The 22,107-nt window shown below is 46.6% G+C and overlaps 2 non-coding genes and 46 pseudogenes across 2 annotated transcripts; all 48 read left to right on the forward strand.

Annotated features, from left to right (window-relative positions):
- The first annotated feature begins 488 nt into the window (after positions 1-488).
- Positions 489-607, forward strand: LOC140267916 (5S ribosomal RNA; annotated as a pseudogene).
- Positions 608-1,265: 658 nt separating this feature from the next.
- On the forward strand, positions 1,266-1,384 carry LOC140299832 (5S ribosomal RNA; annotated as a pseudogene).
- A 269-nt stretch (positions 1,385-1,653) lies between these two features.
- Positions 1,654-1,772, forward strand: LOC140289642 (5S ribosomal RNA; annotated as a pseudogene).
- A 272-nt stretch (positions 1,773-2,044) lies between these two features.
- Positions 2,045-2,163, forward strand: LOC140280930 (5S ribosomal RNA; annotated as a pseudogene).
- A 269-nt stretch (positions 2,164-2,432) lies between these two features.
- Positions 2,433-2,551, forward strand: LOC140314522 (5S ribosomal RNA; annotated as a pseudogene).
- Positions 2,552-2,820: 269 nt separating this feature from the next.
- Positions 2,821-2,939, forward strand: LOC140266493 (5S ribosomal RNA; annotated as a pseudogene).
- A 647-nt stretch (positions 2,940-3,586) lies between these two features.
- Positions 3,587-3,705, forward strand: LOC140290529 (5S ribosomal RNA; annotated as a pseudogene).
- Positions 3,706-3,974: 269 nt separating this feature from the next.
- LOC140290284 (5S ribosomal RNA) lies at positions 3,975-4,093 on the forward strand (annotated as a pseudogene).
- Positions 4,094-4,362: 269 nt separating this feature from the next.
- LOC140293762 (5S ribosomal RNA) lies at positions 4,363-4,481 on the forward strand (annotated as a pseudogene).
- Positions 4,482-4,750: 269 nt separating this feature from the next.
- Positions 4,751-4,869, forward strand: LOC140290937 (5S ribosomal RNA; annotated as a pseudogene).
- A 269-nt stretch (positions 4,870-5,138) lies between these two features.
- On the forward strand, positions 5,139-5,257 carry LOC140292755 (5S ribosomal RNA; annotated as a pseudogene).
- Positions 5,258-5,526: 269 nt separating this feature from the next.
- On the forward strand, positions 5,527-5,645 carry LOC140291077 (5S ribosomal RNA; annotated as a pseudogene).
- A 269-nt stretch (positions 5,646-5,914) lies between these two features.
- On the forward strand, positions 5,915-6,033 carry LOC140274905 (5S ribosomal RNA; annotated as a pseudogene).
- Positions 6,034-6,302: 269 nt separating this feature from the next.
- On the forward strand, positions 6,303-6,421 carry LOC140266504 (5S ribosomal RNA; annotated as a pseudogene).
- A 647-nt stretch (positions 6,422-7,068) lies between these two features.
- Positions 7,069-7,187, forward strand: LOC140288642 (5S ribosomal RNA; annotated as a pseudogene).
- A 269-nt stretch (positions 7,188-7,456) lies between these two features.
- On the forward strand, positions 7,457-7,575 carry LOC140274911 (5S ribosomal RNA; annotated as a pseudogene).
- Positions 7,576-7,844: 269 nt separating this feature from the next.
- LOC140266515 (5S ribosomal RNA) lies at positions 7,845-7,963 on the forward strand (annotated as a pseudogene).
- Positions 7,964-8,610: 647 nt separating this feature from the next.
- LOC140300672 (5S ribosomal RNA) lies at positions 8,611-8,729 on the forward strand (annotated as a pseudogene).
- Positions 8,730-8,998: 269 nt separating this feature from the next.
- LOC140293764 (5S ribosomal RNA) lies at positions 8,999-9,117 on the forward strand (annotated as a pseudogene).
- Positions 9,118-9,386: 269 nt separating this feature from the next.
- Positions 9,387-9,505, forward strand: LOC140292290 (5S ribosomal RNA; annotated as a pseudogene).
- A 1,045-nt stretch (positions 9,506-10,550) lies between these two features.
- On the forward strand, positions 10,551-10,668 carry LOC140294428 (5S ribosomal RNA; annotated as a pseudogene).
- A 269-nt stretch (positions 10,669-10,937) lies between these two features.
- Positions 10,938-11,056, forward strand: LOC140271418 (5S ribosomal RNA; annotated as a pseudogene).
- A 269-nt stretch (positions 11,057-11,325) lies between these two features.
- On the forward strand, positions 11,326-11,444 carry LOC140290530 (5S ribosomal RNA; annotated as a pseudogene).
- Positions 11,445-11,713: 269 nt separating this feature from the next.
- Positions 11,714-11,832, forward strand: LOC140293827 (5S ribosomal RNA; annotated as a pseudogene).
- A 269-nt stretch (positions 11,833-12,101) lies between these two features.
- On the forward strand, positions 12,102-12,220 carry LOC140311078 (5S ribosomal RNA; annotated as a pseudogene).
- Positions 12,221-12,489: 269 nt separating this feature from the next.
- On the forward strand, positions 12,490-12,608 carry LOC140277558 (5S ribosomal RNA; annotated as a pseudogene).
- A 269-nt stretch (positions 12,609-12,877) lies between these two features.
- LOC140292201 (5S ribosomal RNA) lies at positions 12,878-12,996 on the forward strand (annotated as a pseudogene).
- Positions 12,997-13,268: 272 nt separating this feature from the next.
- LOC140266526 (5S ribosomal RNA) lies at positions 13,269-13,387 on the forward strand (annotated as a pseudogene).
- A 272-nt stretch (positions 13,388-13,659) lies between these two features.
- Positions 13,660-13,778, forward strand: LOC140290088 (5S ribosomal RNA; annotated as a pseudogene).
- Positions 13,779-14,047: 269 nt separating this feature from the next.
- Positions 14,048-14,166, forward strand: LOC140290531 (5S ribosomal RNA; annotated as a pseudogene).
- Positions 14,167-14,435: 269 nt separating this feature from the next.
- Positions 14,436-14,554, forward strand: LOC140293828 (5S ribosomal RNA; annotated as a pseudogene).
- A 269-nt stretch (positions 14,555-14,823) lies between these two features.
- On the forward strand, positions 14,824-14,942 carry LOC140311100 (5S ribosomal RNA; annotated as a pseudogene).
- Positions 14,943-15,214: 272 nt separating this feature from the next.
- Positions 15,215-15,333, forward strand: LOC140277564 (5S ribosomal RNA; annotated as a pseudogene).
- A 269-nt stretch (positions 15,334-15,602) lies between these two features.
- Positions 15,603-15,721, forward strand: LOC140292202 (5S ribosomal RNA; annotated as a pseudogene).
- Positions 15,722-15,993: 272 nt separating this feature from the next.
- On the forward strand, positions 15,994-16,112 carry LOC140266537 (5S ribosomal RNA; annotated as a pseudogene).
- Positions 16,113-16,384: 272 nt separating this feature from the next.
- Positions 16,385-16,503, forward strand: LOC140290010 (5S ribosomal RNA; annotated as a pseudogene).
- Positions 16,504-16,772: 269 nt separating this feature from the next.
- Positions 16,773-16,891, forward strand: LOC140292203 (5S ribosomal RNA; annotated as a pseudogene).
- Positions 16,892-17,160: 269 nt separating this feature from the next.
- On the forward strand, positions 17,161-17,279 carry LOC140299097 (5S ribosomal RNA). The gene has a single exon (XR_011914679.1). It is a non-coding gene; the product is annotated as a 5S ribosomal RNA (ribosomal RNA).
- Positions 17,280-17,548: 269 nt separating this feature from the next.
- Positions 17,549-17,667, forward strand: LOC140291716 (5S ribosomal RNA; annotated as a pseudogene).
- A 269-nt stretch (positions 17,668-17,936) lies between these two features.
- Positions 17,937-18,055, forward strand: LOC140290011 (5S ribosomal RNA; annotated as a pseudogene).
- A 269-nt stretch (positions 18,056-18,324) lies between these two features.
- On the forward strand, positions 18,325-18,443 carry LOC140292205 (5S ribosomal RNA; annotated as a pseudogene).
- A 269-nt stretch (positions 18,444-18,712) lies between these two features.
- On the forward strand, positions 18,713-18,831 carry LOC140299098 (5S ribosomal RNA). The gene has a single exon (XR_011914680.1). It is a non-coding gene; the product is annotated as a 5S ribosomal RNA (ribosomal RNA).
- A 269-nt stretch (positions 18,832-19,100) lies between these two features.
- LOC140291717 (5S ribosomal RNA) lies at positions 19,101-19,219 on the forward strand (annotated as a pseudogene).
- Positions 19,220-19,488: 269 nt separating this feature from the next.
- On the forward strand, positions 19,489-19,607 carry LOC140300673 (5S ribosomal RNA; annotated as a pseudogene).
- A 269-nt stretch (positions 19,608-19,876) lies between these two features.
- LOC140288547 (5S ribosomal RNA) lies at positions 19,877-19,995 on the forward strand (annotated as a pseudogene).
- A 269-nt stretch (positions 19,996-20,264) lies between these two features.
- On the forward strand, positions 20,265-20,383 carry LOC140290318 (5S ribosomal RNA; annotated as a pseudogene).
- A 1,045-nt stretch (positions 20,384-21,428) lies between these two features.
- Positions 21,429-21,546, forward strand: LOC140296181 (5S ribosomal RNA; annotated as a pseudogene).
- A 269-nt stretch (positions 21,547-21,815) lies between these two features.
- Positions 21,816-21,934, forward strand: LOC140293144 (5S ribosomal RNA; annotated as a pseudogene).
- The last annotated feature ends 173 nt before the right edge of the window (positions 21,935-22,107 follow it).

A 22,107-nucleotide genomic window follows, 5' to 3' on the forward strand; every position in this document is an offset into this window, starting at 1 on the left:
TGCCCACTACAAGTCAGCCTTTCTCGGCAATTATCTGGTTGCATAGAGGAACCGTATGATTCCAGTACCTATATAATGCACATTTGTCAGAGACATTGTTGCTTACGGCCACACCACCCTGAATAAGCCCCACCTCGTCTGATCTCGGACGCCAAGCCGGGTTGTACCTGGTTACTACTTGGATGGGAGACAGCTTGGGAATACCAGGTGCTGTAAGCTTTTTCTCTTCTCTCTACCACCTGCATGTCTTTTGTTGCAACGTCTGATCACCCTGTGACACGTGAAGAAGTTGGTCATCTTCAGCTGCTGCTGCTTTGTTGATAGACACGAGGTGATCTGAGAGTCTCAGTTTCAGCTGGAGAGAATAATCACATCAAGGAGGAAGATGAACCCACTACAAGTCAGCCTTTTTCGGCAATTATCTGGTTACACAGAGGAAGTGTATGATTCCAGTACCTATATAATGCACATTTGTCACCGATATTGTTGCTTACGGCCACACCACCCTGAATAAGCCCGACCTCGTCTGATCTCGGAAGCCAAGCAGGGTTGGGCCTGGTTAGTACTTGAATGCGAGACCGCTTGGGAATACCAGGTGCCTTAAGCTTTTTCTCTTCTCTCTACCACCTACATGTCTTTTGTTGCAACGTCTGATCACCCTGAGACACATGAGGAAGTTGGTCATCTTCAGCTTCTGCTGCTTTGTTGGCAGACACAAAGTGATCTGAGAGTCTCATTTTCAGCTGGAGAGAATTATCACGTCAGGGAACAAGTTGTGCCCACTACAAGTCAGCCTTTCTCGGCAATTATCTGGTTGCATAGAGGAACCGTATGATTCCAGTACCTATATAATGCACATTTGTCAGAGACATTGTTGCTTACGGCCACACCACCCTGAATAAGCCCCACCTCGTCTGATCTCGGACGCCAAGCAGGGTTGTAACTGGTTACTACTTGGATGGGAGACAGCTTGTGAATAACCAGGTGCTGTAAGCTTTTTCTCTTCTCTCTACCACCTGCATGTCTTTTGTTGCAATGTCTGATCACCCTGTGACACGTGAAGAAGTTGGTCATCTTCAGCTGCTGCTGCTTTGTTGATAGACACGAGGTGATCTGAGAGTCTCATTTTCAGCTGGAGAGAATAATCACATCAAGGAGGAAGATGAACCCACTACAAGTCAGCCTTTTTCGGCAATTATCTGGTTACACAGAGGAAGTGTATGATTCCAGTACCTATATAATGCACATTTGTCACCGATATTGTTGCTTACGGCCACACCACCCTGAATAAGCCCGACCTCGTCTGATCTCGGAAGCCAAGCAGGGTTGGGCCTGGTTAGTACTTGAATGCGAGACCGCTTGGGAATACCAGGTGCTGTAAGCTTTTTCTCTTCTCTCTACCACCTACATGTCTTTTGTTGCAACGTCTGATCACCCTGAGACACATGAGGAAGTTGGTCATCTTCAGCTTCTGCTGCTTTGTTGGCAGACACGAAGTGATCTGAGAGTCTCAGTTTCAGCTGAAGAGAATGATCACATCAGAGAAGATGATATGCCCGCTACACATCAGCCTTTCTCGGCAATTATCTGGTTGCATAGAGGAACCGTATGATTCCAGTACCTATATAATGCACATTTGTCAGAGACATTGTCGCTTGCGGCCACACCACCCTGAACATGCCCGACCTCGTCTGATCTCGGAAGCCAAACAGGGTTGAGCCTGCTTAGTACTTGGATGGGAGACTGCTTGGGAATACCAGGTGCTGTACGCTTCTTCTCTCCTCTCTACCACCTGCATGTCTTTTGTTGCAACGTCTGATCATCCTGTGACACATGAGGAAGTTGGTCATCTTCAGCAGCTGCTGCTTCTTTGTTGGCAGACACAAAGTGATCTGAGAGTCTCAGTTTCAGCTGCAGAGAATAATCACATCAGGGAAGAAGATGTGCCCACTACAAGTCAGCCTTTCTCTGCAATTATCTGGTTACATAGAGGAACCGTATGATTCCTGTACTTATATAATGCACATTTGTCAGACACATTGTTGCTTACGGCCACACCACCCTGAATAAGCCCGACCTCGTCTGATCTTGGAAGCCAAGCAGGATTGGGCCTTGTTAGTACTTGGATGGGAGTCCTCTTGGGAATACCAGGTGCTGTAAGCTTTTTCTCCTCTCTCTACCACCTGCATGTCTTTTGTTGCAACGTCTGATCACCCTGTGACACATGAGGAAGGTGGTCATCTTCAGCTGCTGCTGCTTTGTTGGCAGACAGGAAGTGATCTGAGAGTCTCAGTTTCAGCTCGAGAGAATAATCACGTCAGGGAAGAAGATGTGCCCACTACTTATCAGCTTTTCTCGGCAATAATCTGGTTACATAGAGGAACTGTATGATTCCAGTACCTATATAATGCACATTTGTCACAGTTATTGTTGCTTACGGCCACACCACCCTGAATATACCCGACCTCGTCTGATCTCGGAAGCCAAGCAGGTTTGGGCCTGGTTAGTACTTGGATGGTAGACTGCATGGGAATACCAGGTGCTTTAAGCTTTTTCTCTTCTCTCTACCACCTTCATGTCTTTTGTTGCAACGTCTGAGCACCCTGTGACACATGAGGAAGTTGGTCATCTTCATTTTCTGCTGCTTTGTTGGCAGACACGAAGTGATCTGAGAGTCTCAGTTTCAGCTGAAGAGAATAATCACATCAAGGAGGAAGATGAACCCACTACAAGTCAGCCTTTTTCGGCAATTATCTGGTTACACAGAGGAAGTGTATGATTCCAGTACCTATATAATGCACAATTGTCACCGATATTTTTGCTTACGGCCACACCACCCTGAATAAGCCCGACCTCGTCTGATCTCGGAAGCCAAGCACGGTTGGGCCTGGTTAGTACTTGAATGGGAGACCGCTTGGGAATACCAGGTACCTTAAGCTTTTTCTCTTCTCTCTACCACCTGCATGTCTTTTGTTGCAACGTCTGATCACCCTGTGACACATGAGGAAGTTGGTCATCTTCAGCTTCTGCTGCTTTGTTGGCAGACACGAAGTGATCTGAGAGTCTCATGTTCAGCTGGAGAAAATTATCACGTCAGGGAAGAAGATGTGCCCACTACAGATCAGCCTTTCTCAGCAATTATCTGGTTACATAGAGGAACCGTATGATTCCTGTACTTATATAATGCACATTTGTCAGACACATTGTTGCTTACGGCCACACCACCCTGAACATGCCTGATCTCGTAAGCCAAGCAGGGTTGAGCCTCCTTAGTACTTGGATGGGAGACTGCTTGGGAATACCAGGTGCTGTAAGCTTTTTCTCTTCTCTCTACCACCTGCATGTCTTTTGTTGCAACGTCTGATCACCCTGTGACACATGAGGAAGTTGGTCATCTTCAGCTGCTGCTGCTTTGTTGGCTGACACGAAGTGATCTGAGAGTCTCAGTTTAAGTTGCAGAGAATGATCACATCAGAGAAGATGATTTGCCCGCTACACATCAGCCTTTCTCGGCAATTATCTGGTTGCATAGAGGAACCGTATGATTCCAGTACCTATATAATGCACATTTGTCAGAGACATTGTTGCTTACGGCCACACCACCCTGAATAAGCCCGACCTCGTCTGATCTCGGACGCCAAGCAGGGTTGTACCTGGTTAGTACTTGGATGGGAGACAGCTTGGGAATACCAGGTGCTGTAAGCTTTTTCTCTTCTCTCTACCACCTGCATGTCTTTTGTTGCAACGTCTGATCACCCTGTGACACGTGAAGAAGTTAGTCATCTTCAGCTGCTGCTGCTTTGTTGATAGACACGAGGTGATCTGAGAGTCTCAGTTTCAGCTGCAGAGAATAATCACATCAAGGAGGAAGATGAACCCACTACAAGTCAGCCTTTTTCGGCAATTATCTGGTTATACAGAGGAAGTGTATGATTCCAGTACCTATATAATGCACATTTGTCACCAAAATTTTTGCTTATGGCCACACCACCCTGAATAAGCCCAACCTCGTCTGATCTCGGAAGCCAAGCACGGTTGGGCCTGGTTAGTACTTGAATGGGAGACCGCTTGGGAATACCAGGTACCTTAAGCTTTTTCTCTTCTCTCTACCACCTGCATGTCTTTTGTTGCAACGTCTGATCACCCTGTGACACATGAGGAAGATGGTCATCTTCAGCTTCTGCTGCTTTGTTGGCAGACACGAAGTGATCTGAGAGTCTCATGTTCAGCTGGAGAAAATTATCACGTCAGGGAAGAAGATGTGCCCACTACAGATCAGCCTTTCTCAGCAATTATCTGGTTACATAGAGGAACCGTATGATTCCAGTACCTATATAATGCACATTTGTCACAGAAATTGTTCCTTACGGCCACACCACCCTGAATAAGCCCGACCTCGTCTGATCTCGGAAGCCAAGGAGGGTTGGGCCTGGTTAGTACTTTAATGGGAGACTGCTTGGGAATACCAGGTTCTGTAAGCGTTTTCTCTTCTCTCTACAACCTGCATGTCTTTTGTTGCAACGTCTGATCACCCTGTGACACATGAGGAAGTTGGTCATCTTCAGCTACTGCTGCTTTGTTGGCTGACACGAAGTGATCTGAGAGTCTCAGTTTCAGCTGCAGAGAATAATCACATCAGGGAAGAAGATGTGCCCATAACACGTCAGCCTTTCTCTGCAATTATCTGGTTACATAGAGGAAGTGTATGATTCCAGTACCTATATAATGCACATTTGTCACAGAAATTGTTCCTTATGGCCACACCACCCTGAATAAGCCCGACCTCGTCTGATCTCGGAAGCCAAGGAGGGTTGGGCCTGGTTAGTACTTTAATGGGAGACTGCTTGGGAATACCAGGTGCTGTAAGCGTTTTCTCTTCTCTCTACAACCTGCATGTCTTTTGTTGCAACGTCTGATCACCCTGTGACACATGAGGAAGTTGGCCATCTTCAGCTGCTGCTGCTTTGTTGGAAGACACGAAGTGATCTGAGAGTCTCAGTTTCAGCTAAAGAGAATAATCACTTCAGGGAAGAAGATGTGCCCACTACAGATCAGCCTTTCTCAGCAATTATCTGGTTACATAGAGGAACCGTATGATTCCTGTACTTATATAATGCACATTTGTCAGACACATTGTTGCTTACGGCCACACCACCCTGAACATGCCCGACCTCGTCTGATCTCGGAAGCCAAGCAGGGCTGAACCTCCTTAGTACTTGGATGGGAGACTGCTTGGGAATACCAGGTGCTGTAAGCTTCTTCTCTTCTCTCTACCACCTGCATGTCTTTTGTTGCAACTCCTGATCACCCTGTGACACATGAGGAAGTTGGTCATCTTCAGCTGCTGCTGCTTTGTTGGCTGACACGAAGTGATCTGAGAGTCTCAGTTTCAGTTGCAGATAATGATCACATCAGAGAAGATGATTTGCCCGCTACACATCAGCCTTTCTCGGCAATTATCTGGTTGCATAGAGGAACCGTATGATTCCAGTACCTATATAATGCACATTTGTCAGAGACATTGTTGCTTACGGCCACACCACCCTGAATAAGCCCGACCTCGTCTGATCTCGGATGCCAAGCAGGGTTGTACCTGGTTAGTACTTGGATGGGAGACAGCTTGGGAATACCAGGTGCTGTAAGCTTTCTCTCTTCTCTCTACCACCTGCATGTCTTTTGTTGCAACGTCTGATCACCCTGTGACACGTGAAGAAGTTAGTCATCTTCAGCTGCTGCTGCTTTGTTGATAGACACGAGGTGATCTGAGAGTCTCAGTTTCAGCTGCAGAGAATAATCACATCAAGGAGGAAGATGAACCCACTACAAGTCAGCCTTTTTCGGCAATTATCTGGTTATACAGAGGAAGTGTATGATTCCAGTACCTATATAATGCACATTTGTCACCAAAATTGTTGCTTATGGCCACACCACCCTGAATAAGCCCAACCTCGTCTGATCTCGGAAGCCAAGCAGGGTTGGGCCTGGTTAGTACTTGAATGGGAGACTGCTTGGGAATACCAGGTGCCTTAAGCTTTTTCTCTTCTCTCTACCACCTGCATGTCTTTTGTTGCAACGTCTGATCACCCTGTGACACATGAGGAAGTTGGTCATCTTCATTTTCTGCTGCTTTGTTGGCAGACACGAAGTGATCTGAGAGTCTCAGTTTCAGCTGAAGAGAATAATCACATCAAGGAGGAAGATGAACCCACTACAAGTCAGCCTTTTTCGGCAATTATCTGGTTACACAGAGGAAGTGTATGATTCCAGTACCTATATAATGCACAATTGTCACCGATATTTTTGCTTACGGCCACACCACCCTGAATAAGCCCGACCTCGTCTGATCTCGGAAGCCAAGCACGGTTGGGCCTGGTTAGTACTTGAATGGGAGACCGCTTGGGAATACCAGGTACCTTAAGCTTTTTCTCTTCTCTCTACCACCTGCATGTCTTTTGTTGCAACGTCTGATCACCCTGTGACACATGAGGAAGTTGGTCATCTTCAGCTTCTGCTGCTTTGTTGGCAGACACGAAGTGATCTGAGAGTCTCATGTTCAGCTGGAGAAAATTATCACGTCAGGGAAGAAGATGTGCCCACTACAGATCAGCCTTTCTCAGCAATTATCTGGTTACATAGAGGAACCGTATGATTCCTGTACTTATATAATGCACATTTGTCAGACACATTGTTGCTTACGGCCACACCACCCTGAACATGCCTGATCTCGTAAGCCAAGCAGGGTTGAGCCTCCTTAGTACTTGGATGGGAGACTGCTTGGGAATACCAGGTGCTGTAAGCTTTTTCTCTTCTCTCTACCACCTGCATGTCTTTTGTTGCAACGTCTGATCACCCTGTGACACATGAGGAAGTTGGTCATCTTCAGCTGCTGCTGCTTTGTTGGCTGACACGAAGTGATCTGAGAGTCTCAGTTTAAGTTGCAGAGAATGATCACATCAGAGAAGATGATTTGCCCGCTACACATCAGCCTTTCTCGGCAATTATCTGGTTGCATAGAGGAACCGTATGATTCCAGTACCTATATAATGCACATTTGTCAGAGACATTGTTGCTTACGGCCACACCACCCTGAATAAGCCCGACCTCATCTGATCTCGGACGCCAAGCAGGGTTGTACCTGGTTAGTACTTGGATGGGAGACAGCTTGGGAATACCAGGTGCTGTAAGCTTTTTCTCTTCTCTCTACCACCTGCATGTCTTTTGTTGCAACGTCTGATCACCCTGTGACACGTGAAGAAGTTAGTCATCTTCAGCTGCTGCTGCTTTGTTGATAGACACGAGGTGATCTGAGAGTCTCAGTTTCAGCTGCAGAGAATAATCACATCAAGGAGGAAGATGAACCCACTACAAGTCAGCCTTTTTCGGCAATTATCTGGTTATACAGAGGAAGTGTATGATTCCAGTACCTATATAATGCACATTTGTCACCAATATTGTTGCTTATGGCCACACCACCCTGAATAAGCCCAACCTCGTCTGATCTCGGAAGCCAAGCAGGGTTGGGCCTGGTTAGTACTTGAATGGGAGACTGCTTGGGAATACCAGGTGCCTTAAGCTTTTTCTCTTCTCTCTACCACCTGCATGTCTTTTGTTGCAACGTCTGATCACCCTGTGACACATGAGGAAGTTGGTCATCTTCATTTTCTGCTGCTTTGTTGGCAGACACGAAGTGATCTGAGAGTCTCAGTTTCAGCTGAAGAGAATAATCACATCAAGGAGGAAGATGAACCCACTACAAGTCAGCCTTTTTCGGCAATTATCTGGTTACACAGAGGAAGTGTATGATTCCAGTACCTATATAATGCACAATTGTCACCGATATTTTTGCTTACGGCCACACCACCCTGAATAAGCCCGACCTCGTCTGATCTCGGAAGCCAAGCACGGTTGGGCCTGGTTAGTACTTGAATGGGAGACCGCTTGGGAATACCAGGTACCTTAAGCTTTTTCTCTTCTCTCTACCACCTGCATGTCTTTTGTTGCAACGTCTGATCACCCTGTGACACATGAGGAAGTTGGTCATCTTCAGCTTCTGCTGCTTTGTTGGCAGACACGAAGTGATCTGAGAGTCTCATGTTCAGCTGGAGAAAATTATCACGTCAGGGAAGAAGATGTGCCCACTACAGATCAGCCTTTCTCAGCAATTATCTGGTTACATAGAGGAACCGTATGATTCCTGTACTTATATAATGCACATTTGTCAGACACATTGTTGCTTACGGCCACACCACCCTGAACATGCCTGATCTCGTAAGCCAAGCAGGGTTGAGCCTCCTTAGTACTTGGATGGGAGACTGCTTGGGAATACCAGGTGCTGTAAGCTTTTTCTCTTCTCTCTACCACCTGCATGTCTTTTGTTGCAACGTCTGATCACCCTGTGACACATGAGGAAGTTGGTCATCTTCAGCTGCTGCTGCTTTGTTGGCTGACACGAAGTGATCTGAGAGTCTCAGTTTAAGTTGCAGAGAATGATCACATCAGAGAAGATGATTTGCCCGCTACACATCAGCCTTTCTCGGCAATTATCTGGTTGCATAGAGGAACCGTATGATTCCTGTACCTATATAATGCACATTTGTCAGAGACATTGTTGCTTACGGCCACACCACCCTGAACATGCCCGACCTCGTCTGATCTCGGAAGCCAAGGAGGGTTGGGCCTGGTTAGTACTTAAATGGGAGACCGCTTGGGAATACCAGGAGCTGTAAGCTTTTTGTCTTCTCTCGACCACCTGCATGTCTTTTGTTGCAACGTCTGATCACCCTGTGACACATGACGAAGTTGGTCATCTTCAGCTGCTGCTGCTTTGTTGGCAGACACGAAGTGATCTGAGAGTCTCAGTTTCAGCTGCAGAGAATAATCACATCAGGGAAGAAGATGTGCCCATAACAAGTCAGCCTTTCTCTGCAATTATCTGGTTACATAGAGGAATTGTATGATTCCAGTACCTATATAATGCACATTTGTCACAGAAATTGTTCCTTACGGCCACACCACCCTGAATAAGCCCGACCTCGTCTGATCTCGGAAGCCAAGGAGGGTTGGGCCTGGTTAGTACTTTAATGGGAGACTGCTTGGGAATACCAGGTTCTGTAAGCGTTTTCTCTTCTCTCTACAACCTGCATGTCTTTTGTTGCAACGTCTGATCACCCTGTGACACATGAGGAAGTTGGTCATCTTCAGCTGCTGCTGCTTTGTTGGCAGACACGAAGTGATCTGAGAGTCTCAGTTTCAGCTGCAGAGAATAATCACATCAGGGAAGAAGATGTTTCCATAACAAGTCAGCCTTTCTCTGCAATTATCTGGTTACATAGAGGAAGTGTATGATTCCAGTACCTATATAATGCACATTTGTCACAGAAATTGTTCCTTACGGCCACACCACCCTGAATAAGCCCGACCTCGTCTGATCTTGGAAGCCAAGGAGGGTTGGGCCTGGTTAGTACTTTAATGGGAGACTGCTTGGGAATACCAGGTGCTGTAAGCGTTTTCTCTTCTCTCTACAACCTGCATGTCTTTTGTTGCAACGTCTGATCACCCTGTGACACATGAGGAAGTTGGTCATCTTCAGCAGCTGCTGCTTTGTTGGCAGACACGAAGTGATCTGAGAGTCTCAGTTTCAGCTGAACAGAATGATCACATCAGAGAAGATGATATGCCCACTACACATCAGCCTTTCTCGGCAATTATCTGGTTTCATAGAGCAAGTGTATGATTCCAGTACCTATATAATTCACATTTGTAACAGATATTGTCGCTTACCGCCACACCACCCTGAATAAGCCCCACCTTGTCTTATCTCGGAAGCCAAGCAGGGTTGGGTCTGGTTTGTACTTCAATGGGAGACTGCTTGGGAAAACCAGGTGCTGTAAGCTGTTTCTCTTCTCTCTACCACCTGCATGTGTTTTGTTGCAACGTCTGATCACCCTGTGACACATGAGGAAGTTGGTCATCTTCAGCTGCTGCTGCTTTGTTGGCAGACACGAAGTGATCTAAGAGTCTCAGTTTCAGCTGAAGAGAATGATCACATCAGAGAAGATGATATGCCCACTACACATCAGCCTTTCTCGGCAATTATCTGGTTTCATAGAGGAAGTGTATGATTCCAGTACCTATATAATTCACATTTGTAACAAATATATTTGCTTACCGCCACACCACCCTGAATAAGCCCCACCTTGTCTTATCTCGGAAGCCAAGTAGGGTTGGGCCTGGTTAGTACTTAGATGGGAGACTGCTTGGGATTACCAGGTGCTGTAAGCTTTTTGTCTTCTCTCGACCACCTGCATGTCTTTTGTTGCAACGTCTGATCACCCTGTGACACATGAGGAAGTTGGTCATCTTCAGCTCCTGCTGCTTTGTTGATAGACACGAGGTGATCTGAGAGTCTCAGTTTCAGCTCCAGAGAATAATCACATCAAGGAGGAAGATGAACCCACTATAAGTCAGCTTTTCTCTGCAATTATTTGGTTGCATAGAGGAACCGTATGATTCCAGTACCTATATAATGCACATTTGTCACAGACATTGTCGCTTACGGCCAAACCACCCTGAATAAGCCCGACCTCGTCTGATCTCGGAAGCCAAGCAGGTTTAGGCCTGCTTAGTACTTGATGGGAGACTGCTTGGGAATACCAGGTGCTGTAAGCTTTTTCTCTTCTCTCTACCACCTACATGTCTTTTGTTGCAACGTCTGATCACCCTGTGACACGTGAAGAAGCTGGTCATCTTCAGCTGCTGCTGCTTTGTTGATAGACACGAGGTGATCTGAGAGTCTCAGTTTCAGCTCCAGAGAATAATCACATCAAGGAGGAAGATGAACCCACTATAAGTCAGCATTTTTCGGCAATTATCTGGTTATACAGAGGAAGTGTATGATTCCAGTACCTATATAATGCACATTTGTCACCGATATTGTTGCTTACGGCCACACCACCCTGAATAAGCCCGACCTCGTCTGATCTCGGAAGCCAAGCAGGGTTGGGCCTCCTTAGTACTTGGATGGGAGACTGCTTGGGAATACCAGGTGCTGTAAGCTTCTTCTCTTCTCTCTACCTCCTGCATGTCTTTTGTTGCAACTTCTGATCACCCTGTGACACATGAGGAAGTTGGTCATCTTCAGCTGCTGCTGCTTTGTTGGCTGACACGAAGTGATCTGAGAGTCTCAGTTTCAGTTGCAGATAATGATCACATCAGAGAAGATGATTTGCCCGCTACACATCAGCCTTTCTCGGCAATTATCTGGTTGCATAGAGGAACCGTATGATTCCAGTACCTATATAATGCACATTTGTCAGAGACATTGTTGCTTACGGCCACACCACCCTGAATAAGCCCGACCTCGTCTGATCTCGGACGCCAAGCAGGGTTGTACCTGGTTAGTACTTGGATGGGAGACAGCTTGGGAATACCAGGTGCTGTAAGCTTTATCTCTTCTCTCTACCACCTGCATGTCTTTTGTTGCAACGTCTGATCACCCTGTGACACGTGAAGAAGTTGGTCATCTTCAGCTGCTGCTGCTTTGTTGGCTGACACGAAGTGATCTGAGAGTCTCAGTTTCAGTTGCAGATAATGATCACATCAGAGAAGATGATTTGCCCGCTACACATCAGCCTTTCTCGGCAATTATCTGGTTGCATAGAGGAACCGTATGATTCCATTACCTATATAATGCACATTTGTCAGAGACATTGTTGCTTACGGCCACACCACCCTGAATAAGCCCGACCTCGTCTGATCTCGGACGCCAAGCAGGGTTGTACCTGGTTAGTACTTGGATGGGAGACAGCTTGGGAATACCAGGTGCTGTACGCTTTTTCTCTTCTCTCTACCACCTGCATGTCTTTTGTTGCAACGTCTGATCACCCTGTGACACGTGAAGAAGTTAGTCATCTTCAGCTGCTGCTGCTTTGTTGATAGACACGAGGTGATCTGAGAGTCTCAGTTTCAGCTCCAGAGAATAATCACATCAAGGAGGAAGATGAACCCACTACAAGTCAGCCTTTTTCGGCAATTATCTGGTTATACAGAGGAAGTGTATGATTCCAGTACCTATATAATGCACATTTGTCACCGATATTGTTGCTTACGGCCACACCACCCTGAATAAGCCCGACCTCGTCTGAACTCGGAAGCCAAGCACGGTTGGGCCTGGTTAGTACTTGAATGGGAGACCGCTTGGGAATACCAGGTACCTTAAGCTTTTTCTCTTCTCTCTACCACCTGCATGTCTTTTGTTGCAACGTCTGATCACCCTGTGACACATGAGGAAGTTGGTCATCTTCAGCTTCTGCTGCTTTGTTGGCAGACACGAAGTGATCTGAGAGTCTCATGTTCAGCTGGAGAAAATTATCACGTCAGGGAAGAAGATGTGCCCACTACACATCAGCCTTTCTCGGCAATTATCTGGTTGCATAGAGGAACCGTATGATTCCAGTACCTATATAATGCACATTTGTCAGAGACATTGTTGCTTACGGCCACACCACCCTGAATAAGCCCGACCTCGTCTGATCTCGGAAGCCAAGCAGGGTTGTACCTGGTTAGTACTTGGATAGGAGACAGCTTGGGAATACCAGGTGCTGTAAGCTTTTTCTCTTCTCTCTACCACCTGCATGTCTTTTGTTGCAACGTCTGATCACCCTGTGACACGTGAAGAAGTTGGTCATCTTCAGCTGCTGCTGCTTTGTTGATAGACACGAGGTGATCTGAGAGTCTCAGTTTCAGTTGCAGAGAATGATCACATCAGAGAAGATGATTTGTCCGCTACACATCAGCCTTTCTCGGCAATTATCTGGTTGCATAGAGGAACCGTATGATTCCAGTACCTATATAATGCACATTTGTCAGAGACATTGTTGCTTACGGCCACACCACCCTGAATAAGCCCGACCTCGTCTGATCTCGGACGCCAAGCAGGGTTGTACCTGGTTAGTACTTGGATAGGAGTCAGCTTGGGAATACCAGGTGCTGTAAGCTTTTTCTCTTCTCTCTACCACCTGCATGTCTTTTGTTGCAACGTCTGATCACCCTGTGACACATGAGGAAGTTGGTCATCTTCAGCTGCTGCTGCTGCTTTGTTGGCAGACATGAAGTGATCTGAGAGTCTCAGTTTCAGCTCCAGAGAATAATCACATCAAGGAGGAAGATGAACCCACAACAAGTCAGCCTTTTTCGGCAATTATCTGGTTATACAGAGGAAGTGTATGATTCCAGTACCTATATAATGCACATTTGTCACCGATATTGTTGCTTACGGCCACACCACCCTGAATAAGCCCGACCTCGTCTGATCTCGGAAGCCAAGCACGGTTGGGCCTGGTTAGTACTTGAATGGGAGACCGCTTGGGAATACCAGGTACCTTAAGCTTTTTCTCTTCTCTCTACCACCTGCATGTCTTTTGTTGCAACGTCTGATCACCCTGTGACACATGAGGAAGTTGGTCATCTTCAGCTTCTGCTGCTTTGTTGGCAGACACGAAGTGATCTGAGAGTCTCATGTTCAGCTGGAGAAAATTATCACGTCAGGGAAGAAGATGATTTGCCCGCTACACATCAGCCTTTCTCGGCAATTATCTGGTTGCATAGAGGAACCGTATGATTCCAGTACCTATATAATGCACATTTGTCAGAGACATTGTTGCTTACGGCCACACCACCCTGAATAAGCCCGACCTCGTCTGATCTCGGACGCCAAGCAGGGTTGTACCTGGTTAGTACTTGGATAGGAGACACCTTGGGAATACCAGGTGCTGTAAGCTTTTTCTCTTCTCTCTACCACCTGCATGTCTTTTGTTGCAACGTCTGATCACCCTGTGACACGTGAAGAAGTTGGTCATCTTCAGCTGCTGCTGCTTTGTTGATAGACACGAGGTGATCTGAGAGTCTCAGTTTCAGTTGCAGAGAATGATCACATCAGAGAAGATGATTTGTCCGCTACACATCAGCCTTTCTCGGCAATTATCTGGTTGCATAGAGGAACCGTATGATTCCAGTACCTATATAATGCACATTTGTCAGAGACATTGTTGCTTACGGCCACACCACCCTGAATAAGCCCGACCTCGTCTGATCTCGGACGCCAAGCAGGGTTGTACCTGGTTAGTACTTGGATGGGAGACAGCTTGGGAATACCAGGTGCTGTAAGCTTTATCTCTTCTCTCTACCACCTGCATGTCTTTTGTTGCAACGTCTGATCACCCTGTGACACGTGAAGAAGTTGGTCATCTTCAGCTGCTGCTGCTTTGTTGGCTGACACGAAGTGATCTGAGAGTCTCAGTTTCAGTTGCAGATAATGATCACATCAGAGAAGATGATTTGCCCGCTACACATCAGCCTTTCTCGGCAATTATCTGGTTGCATAGAGGAACCGTATGATTCCATTACCTATATAATGCACATTTGTCAGAGACATTGTTGCTTACGGCCACACCACCCTGAATAAGCCCGACCTCGTCTGATCTCGGACGCCAAGCAGGGTTGTACCTGGTTAGTACTTGGATGGGAGACAGCTTGGGAATACCAGGTGCTGTACGCTTTTTCTCTTCTCTCTACCACCTGCATGTCTTTTGTTGCAACGTCTGATCACCCTGTGACACGTGAAGAAGTTAGTCATCTTCAGCTGCTGCTGCTTTGTTGATAGACACGAGGTGATCTGAGAGTCTCAGTTTCAGCTCCAGAGAATAATCACATCAAGGAGGAAGATGAACCCACTACAAGTCAGCCTTTTTCGGCAATTATCTGGTTATACAGAGGAAGTGTATGATTCCAGTACCTATATAATGCACATTTGTCACCGATATTGTTGCTTACGGCCACACCACCCTGAATAAGCCCGACCTCGTCTGAACTCGGAAGCCAAGCACGGTTGGGCCTGGTTAGTACTTGAATGGGAGACCGCTTGGGAATACCAGGTACCTTAAGCTTTTTCTCTTCTCTCTACCACCTGCATGTCTTTTGTTGCAACGTCTGATCACCCTGTGACACATGAGGAAGTTGGTCATCTTCAGCTTCTGCTGCTTTGTTGGCAGACACGAAGTGATCTGAGAGTCTCATGTTCAGCTGGAGAAAATTATCACGTCAGGGAAGAAGATGATTTGCCCGCTACACATCAGCCTTTCTCGGCAATTATCTGGTTGCATAGAGGAACCGTATGATTCCAGTACCTATATAATGCACATTTGTCAGAGACATTGTTGCTTACGGCCACACCACCCTGAATAAGCCCGACCTCGTCTGATCTCGGAAGCCAAGCAGGGTTGTACCTGGTTAGTACTTGGATAGGAGACAGCTTGGGAATACCAGGTGCTGTAAGCTTTTTCTCTTCTCTCTACCACCTGCATGTCTTTTGTTGCAACGTCTGATCACCCTGTGACACGTGAAGAAGTTGGTCATCTTCAGCTGCTGCTGCTTTGTTGATAGACACGAGGTGATCTGAGAGTCTCAGTTTCAGTTGCAGAGAATGATCACATCAGAGAAGATGATTTGTCCGCTACACATCAGCCTTTCTCGGCAATTATCTGGTTGCATAGAGGAACCGTATGATTCCAGTACCTATATAATGCACATTTGTCAGAGACATTGTTGCTTACGGCCACACCACCCTGAATAAGCCCGACCTCGTCTGATCTCGGACGCCAAGCAGGGTTGTACCTGGTTAGTACTTGGATAGGAGTCAGCTTGGGAATACCAGGTGCTGTAAGCTTTTTCTCTTCTCTCTACCACCTGCATGTCTTTTGTTGCAACGTCTGATCACCCTGTGACACATGAGGAAGTTGGTCATCTTCAGCTGCTGCTGCTGCTTTGTTGGCAGACATGAAGTGATCTGAGAGTCTCAGTTTCAGCTCCAGAGAATAATCACATCAAGGAGGAAGATGAACCCACTACAAGTCAGCCTTTTTCGGCAATTATCTGGTTATACAGAGGAAGTGTATGATTCCAGTACCTATATAATGCACATTTGTCACCGATATTGTTGCTTACGGCCACACCACCCTGAATAAGCCCGACCTCGTCTGATCTCGGAAGCCAAGCACGGTTGGGCCTGGTTAGTACTTGAATGGGAGACCGCTTGGGAATACCAGGTACCTTAAGCTTTTTCTCTTCTCTCTACCACCTGCATGTCTTTTGTTGCAACGTCTGATCACCCTGTGACACATGAGGAAGTTGGTCATCTTCAGCTTCTGCTGCTTTGTTGGCAGACACGAAGTGATCTGAGAGTCTCATGTTCAGCTGGAGAAAATTATCACGTCAGGGAAGAAGATGATTTGCCCGCTACACATCAGCCTTTCTCTGCAATTATCTGGTTGCATAGAGGAACCGTATGATTCCAGTACCTATATAATGCACATTTGTCAGAGACATTGTTGCTTACGGCCACACCACCCTGAATAAGCCCGACCTCGTCTGATCTCGGACGCCAAGCAGGGTTGTACCTGGTTAGTACTTGGATAGGAGACAGCTTGGGAATACCAGGTGCTGTAAGCTTTTTCTCTTCTCTCTACCACCTGCATGTCTTTTGTTGCAACGTCTGATCACCCTGTGACACGTGAAGAAGTTGGTCATCTTCAGCTGCTGCTGCTTTGTTGATAGACACGAGGTGATCTGAGAGTCTCAGTTTCAGTTGCAGAGAATGATCACATCAGAGAAGATGATTTGTCCGCTACACATCAGCCTTTCTCGGCAATTATCTGGTTGCATAGAGGAACCGTATGATTCCAGTACCTATATAATGCACATTTGTCAGAGACATTGTTGCTTACGGCCACACCACCCTGAATAAGCCCGACCTCGTCTGATCTCGGACGCCAAGCAGGGTTGTACCTGGTTAGTACTTGGATAGGAGTCAGCTTGGGAATACCAGGTGCTGTAAGCTTTTTCTCTTCTCTCTACCACCTGCATGTCTTTTGTTGCAACGTCTGATCACCCTGTGACACGTGAAGAAGTTGGTCATCTTCAGCTGCTACTGCTTTGTTGATAGACACGAGGTGATCTGAGAGTCTCAGTTTCAGCTCCAGAGAATAATCACATCAAGGAGGAAGATGAATCCACTACAAGTCAGCCTTTTTCGGCAATTATCTGGTTATACAGAGGAAGTGTATGATTCCAGTACCTATATAATGCACATTTGTCACCGATATTGTTGCTTACGGCCACACCACCCTGAATAAGCCCAACCTCGTCTGATCTCGGAAGCCAAGCAGGGTTGGGCCTGGTTAGTACTTGAATGGGAGACCGCTTGGGAATACCAGGTGCTGTAAGCTTTTTCTCTTCTCTCTACCACCTGCATGTCTTTTGTTGCAACGTCTGATCACCCTGTGACACATGAGGAAGTTGGCCATCTTCAGCTGCTGCTGCTTTGTTGGAAGACACGAAGTGATCTGAGAGTCTCAGTTTCAGCTAAAGAGAATAATCACTTCAGGGAAGAAGATGTGCCCACTACAGATCAGCCTTTCTCAGCAATTATCTGGTTACATAGAGGAACCGTATGATTCCTGTACTTATATAATGCACATTTGTCAGACACATTGTTGCTTACGGCCACACCACCCTGAACATGCCCGACCTCGTCTGATCTCGGAAGCCAAGCAGGGTTGAACCTCCTTAGTACTTGGATGGGAGACTGCTTGGGAATACCAGGTGCTGTAAGCTTCTTCTCTTCTCTCTACCACCTGCATGTCTTTTGTTGCAACGTCTGATCACCCTGTGACACATGAGGAAGTTGGTCATCTTCAGCTGCTGCTGCTTTGTTGGCTGACACGAAGTGATCTGAGAGTCTCAGTTTAAGTTGCAGAGAATGATCACATCAGAGAAGATGATTTGCCCGCTACACATCAGCCTTTCTCGGCAATTATCTGGTTGCATAGAGGAACCGTATGATTCCAGTACCTATATAATGCACATTTGTCAGAGACATTGTTGCTTACGGCCACACCACCCTGAATAAGCCCGACCTCGTCTGATCTCGGACGCCAAGCAGGGTTGTACCTGGTTAGTACTTGGATAGGAGACAGCTTGGGAATACCAGGTGCTGTAAGCTTTTTCTCTTCTCTCTACCACCTGCATGTCTTTTGTTGCAACGTCTGATCACCCTGTGACACGTGAAGAAGTTGGTCATCTTCAGCTGCTGCTGCTTTGTTGATAGACACGAGGTGATCTGAGAGTCTCAGTTTCAGTTGCAGAGAATGATCACATCAGAGAAGATGATTTGTCCGCTACACATCAGCCTTTCTCGGCAATTATCTGGTTGCATAGAGGAACCGTATGATTCCAGTACCTATATAATGCACATTTGTCAGAGACATTGTTGCTTACGGCCACACCACCCTGAATAAGCCCGACCTCGTCTGATCTCGGACGCCAAGCAGGGTTGTACCTGGTTAGTACTTGGATAGGAGTCAGCTTGGGAATACCAGGTGCTGTAAGCTTTTTCTCTTCTCTCTACCACCTGCATGTCTTTTGTTGCAACGTCTGATCACCCTGTGACACGTGAAGAAGTTGGTCATCTTCAGCTGCTACTGCTTTGTTGATAGACACGAGGTGATCTGAGAGTCTCAGTTTCAGCTCCAGAGAATAATCACATCAAGGAGGAAGATGAATCCACTACAAGTCAGCCTTTTTCGGCAATTATCTGGTTATACAGAGGAAGTGTATGATTCCAGTACCTATATAATGCACATTTGTCACCGATATTGTTGCTTACGGCCACACCACCCTGAATAAGCCCAACCTCGTCTGATCTCGGAAGCCAAGCAGGGTTGGGCCTGGTTAGTACTTGAATGGGAGACCGCTTGGGAATACCAGGTGCTGTAAGCTTTTTCTCTTCTCTCTACCACCTGCATGTCTTTTGTTGCAACGTCTGATCACCCTGTGACACATGAGGAAGTTGGCCATCTTCAGCTGCTGCTGCTTTGTTGGAAGACACGAAGTGATCTGAGAGTCTCAGTTTCAGCTAAAGAGAATAATCACTTCAGGGAAGAAGATGTGCCCACTACAGATCAGCCTTTCTCAGCAATTATCTGGTTACATAGAGGAACCGTATGATTCCTGTACTTATATAATGCACATTTGTCAGACACATTGTTGCTTACGGCCACACCACCCTGAACATGCCCGACCTCGTCTGATCTCGGAAGCCAAGCAGGGTTGAACCTCCTTAGTACTTGGATGGGAGACTGCTTGGGAATACCAGGTGCTGTAAGCTTCTTCTCTTCTCTCTACCACCTGCATGTCTTTTGTTGCAACGTCTGATCACCCTGTGACACATGAGGAAGTTGGTCATCTTCAGCTGCTGCTGCTTTGTTGGCTGACACGAAGTGATCTGAGAGTCTCAGTTTAAGTTGCAGAGAATGATCACATCAGAGAAGATGATTTGCCCGCTACACATCAGCCTTTCTCGGCAATTATCTGGTTGCATAGAGGAACCGTATGATTCCAGTACCTATATAATGCACATTTGTCAGAGACATTGTTGCTTACGGCCACACCACCCTGAACATGCCCGACCTCGTCTGATCTCGGAAGCCAAGGAGGGTTGGGCCTGGTTAGTACTTAAATGGGAGACCGCTTGGGAATACCAGGAGCTGTAAGCTTTTTGTCTTCTCTCGACCACCTGCATGTCTTTTGTTGCAACGTCTGATCACCCTGTGACACATGAGGAAGTTGGTCATCTTCAGCTGCTGCTGCTTTGTTGGCAGACACGAAGTGATCTGAGAGTCTCAGTTTCAGCTGCAGAGAATAATCACATCAGGGAAGAAGATGTTTCCATAACAAGTCAGCCTTTCTCTGCAATTATCTGGTTACATAGAGGAAGTGTATGATTCCAGTACCTATATAATGCACATTTGTCACAGAAATTGTTCCTTACGGCCACACCACCCTGAATAAGCCCGACCTCGTCTGATCTCGGAAGCCAAGGAGGGTTGGGCCTGGTTAGTACTTTAATGGGAGACTGCTTGGGAATACCAGGTGCTGTAAGCGTTTTCTCTTCTCTCTACAACCTGCATGTCTTTTGTTGCAACGTCTGATCACCCTGTGACACATGAGGAAGTTGGTCATCTTCAGCAGCTGCTGCTTTGTTGGCAGACACGAAGTGATCTGAGAGTCTCAGTTTCAGCTGAAGAGAATGATCACATCAGAGAAGATGATACACCCGCTACACATCAGCCTTTCTCGGCAATTATCTGGTTGCATAGAGGAACCGTATGATTCCAGTGCCTATATAATGCACATTTGTCAGATACATTGCTGCTTACGGCCACACCACCCTGAACATGCCCGACCTCGTCTGATCTCAGAAGCCAAGCAGGTTTGGTCCTGGTTAGTACTTGAATGGGAGACTGCTTGGGAATACCAGGTGCTGTAAGCGTTTTCTCTTCTCTCTACAACCTGCATGTCTTTTGTTGCAACGTCTGATCACCCTGTGACACATGAGGAAGTTGGTCATCTTCAGCAGCTGCTGCTTTGTTGGCAGACACGAAGTGATCTGAGAGTCTCAGTTTCAGCTGAAGAGAATGATCACATCAGAGAAGATGATATGCCCACTACACATCAGCCTTTCTCGGCAATTATCTGGTTTCATAGAGCAAGTGTATGATTCCAGTACCTATATAATTCACATTTGTAACAGATATTGTCGCTTACCGCCACACCACCCTGAATAAGCCCCACCTTGTCTTATCTCGGAAGCCAAGCAGGGTTGGGTCTGGTTTGTACTTCAATGGGAGACTGCTTGGGAATACCAGGTGCTGTAAGCTGTTTCTCTTCTCTCTACCACCTGCATGTGTTTTTTTGCAACGTCTGATCACCCTGTGACACATGAGGAAGTTGGTCATCTTCAGCTGCTGCTGCTTTGTTGGCAGACACGAAGTGATCTAAGAGTCTCAGTTTCAGCTGAAGAGAATGATCACATCAGAGAAGATGATATCCCCACTACACATCAGCCTTTCTCGGCAATTATCTGGTTTCATAGAGGAAGTGTATGATTCCAGTACCTATATAATTCACATTTGTAACAAATATATTTGCTTACCGCCACACCACCCTGAATAAGCCCCACCTTGTCTTATCTCGGAAGCCAAGTAGGGTTGGGCCTGGTTAGTACTTAGATGGGAGTCTGTTTGGGATTACCAGGTGCTGTAAGCTTTTTGTCTTCTCTCGACCACCTGCATGTCTTTTGTTGCAACGTCTGATCACCCTGTGACACATGAGGAAGTTGGTCATCTTCAGCTCCTGCTGCTTTGTTGGCAGACATGAGGTAATCTGAGAGTCTCAGTTTCAGCTGGAGAGAATAATCACATCAGAGAAGAAGATGTGCCCACTACAAGTCAGCTTTTCTCTGCAATTATTTGGTTGCATAGAGGAACCGTATGATTCCAGTACCTATATAATGCACATTTGTCACAGACATTGTCGCTTACGGCCACACCACCCTGAATAAGCCCGACCTCGTCTGATCTCGGAAGCCAAGCAGGTTTAGGCCTGCTTAGTATTTGATGGGAGACTGCTTGGGAATACCAGGTGCTGTAAGCTTTTTCTCTTCTCTCTACCACCTGCATGTCTTTTGTTGCAACGTCTGATCACCCTGTGACACGTGAAGAAGCTGGTCATCTTCAGCTGCTGCTGCTTTGTTGATAGACACGAGGTGATCTGAGAGTCTCAGTTTCAGCTCCAGAGAATAATCACATCAAGGAGGAAGATGAACCCACTATAAGTCAGCCTTTTTCGGCAATTATCTGGTTATACAGAGGAAGTGTATGATTCCAGTACCTATATAATGCACATTTGTCACCGATATTGTTGCTTACGGCCACACCACCCTGAATAAGCCCAACCTCGTCTGATCTTGGAAGCCAAGCAGGGTTGGCCCTCCTTAGTACTTGGATGGGAGACTGCTTGGGAATACCAGGTGCTGTAAGCTTCTTCTCTTCTCTCTACCACCTGCATGTCTTTTGTTGCAACTTCTGATCACCCTGTGACACATGAGGAAGTTGGTCATCTTCAGCTGCTGCTGCTTTGTTGGCTGACACGAAGTGATCTGAGAGTCTCAGTTTCAGTTGCAGATAATGATCACATCAGAGAAGATGATTATCT

The sequence above is a fragment of the Leuresthes tenuis genome, unplaced genomic scaffold, assembly GCF_036924035.1.
Source record: "Leuresthes tenuis unplaced genomic scaffold, fLeuTen1.0.hap1 SCAF_1, whole genome shotgun sequence".
NCBI classification, from domain to species: domain Eukaryota; kingdom Metazoa; phylum Chordata; class Actinopteri; order Atheriniformes; family Atherinopsidae; genus Leuresthes; species Leuresthes tenuis.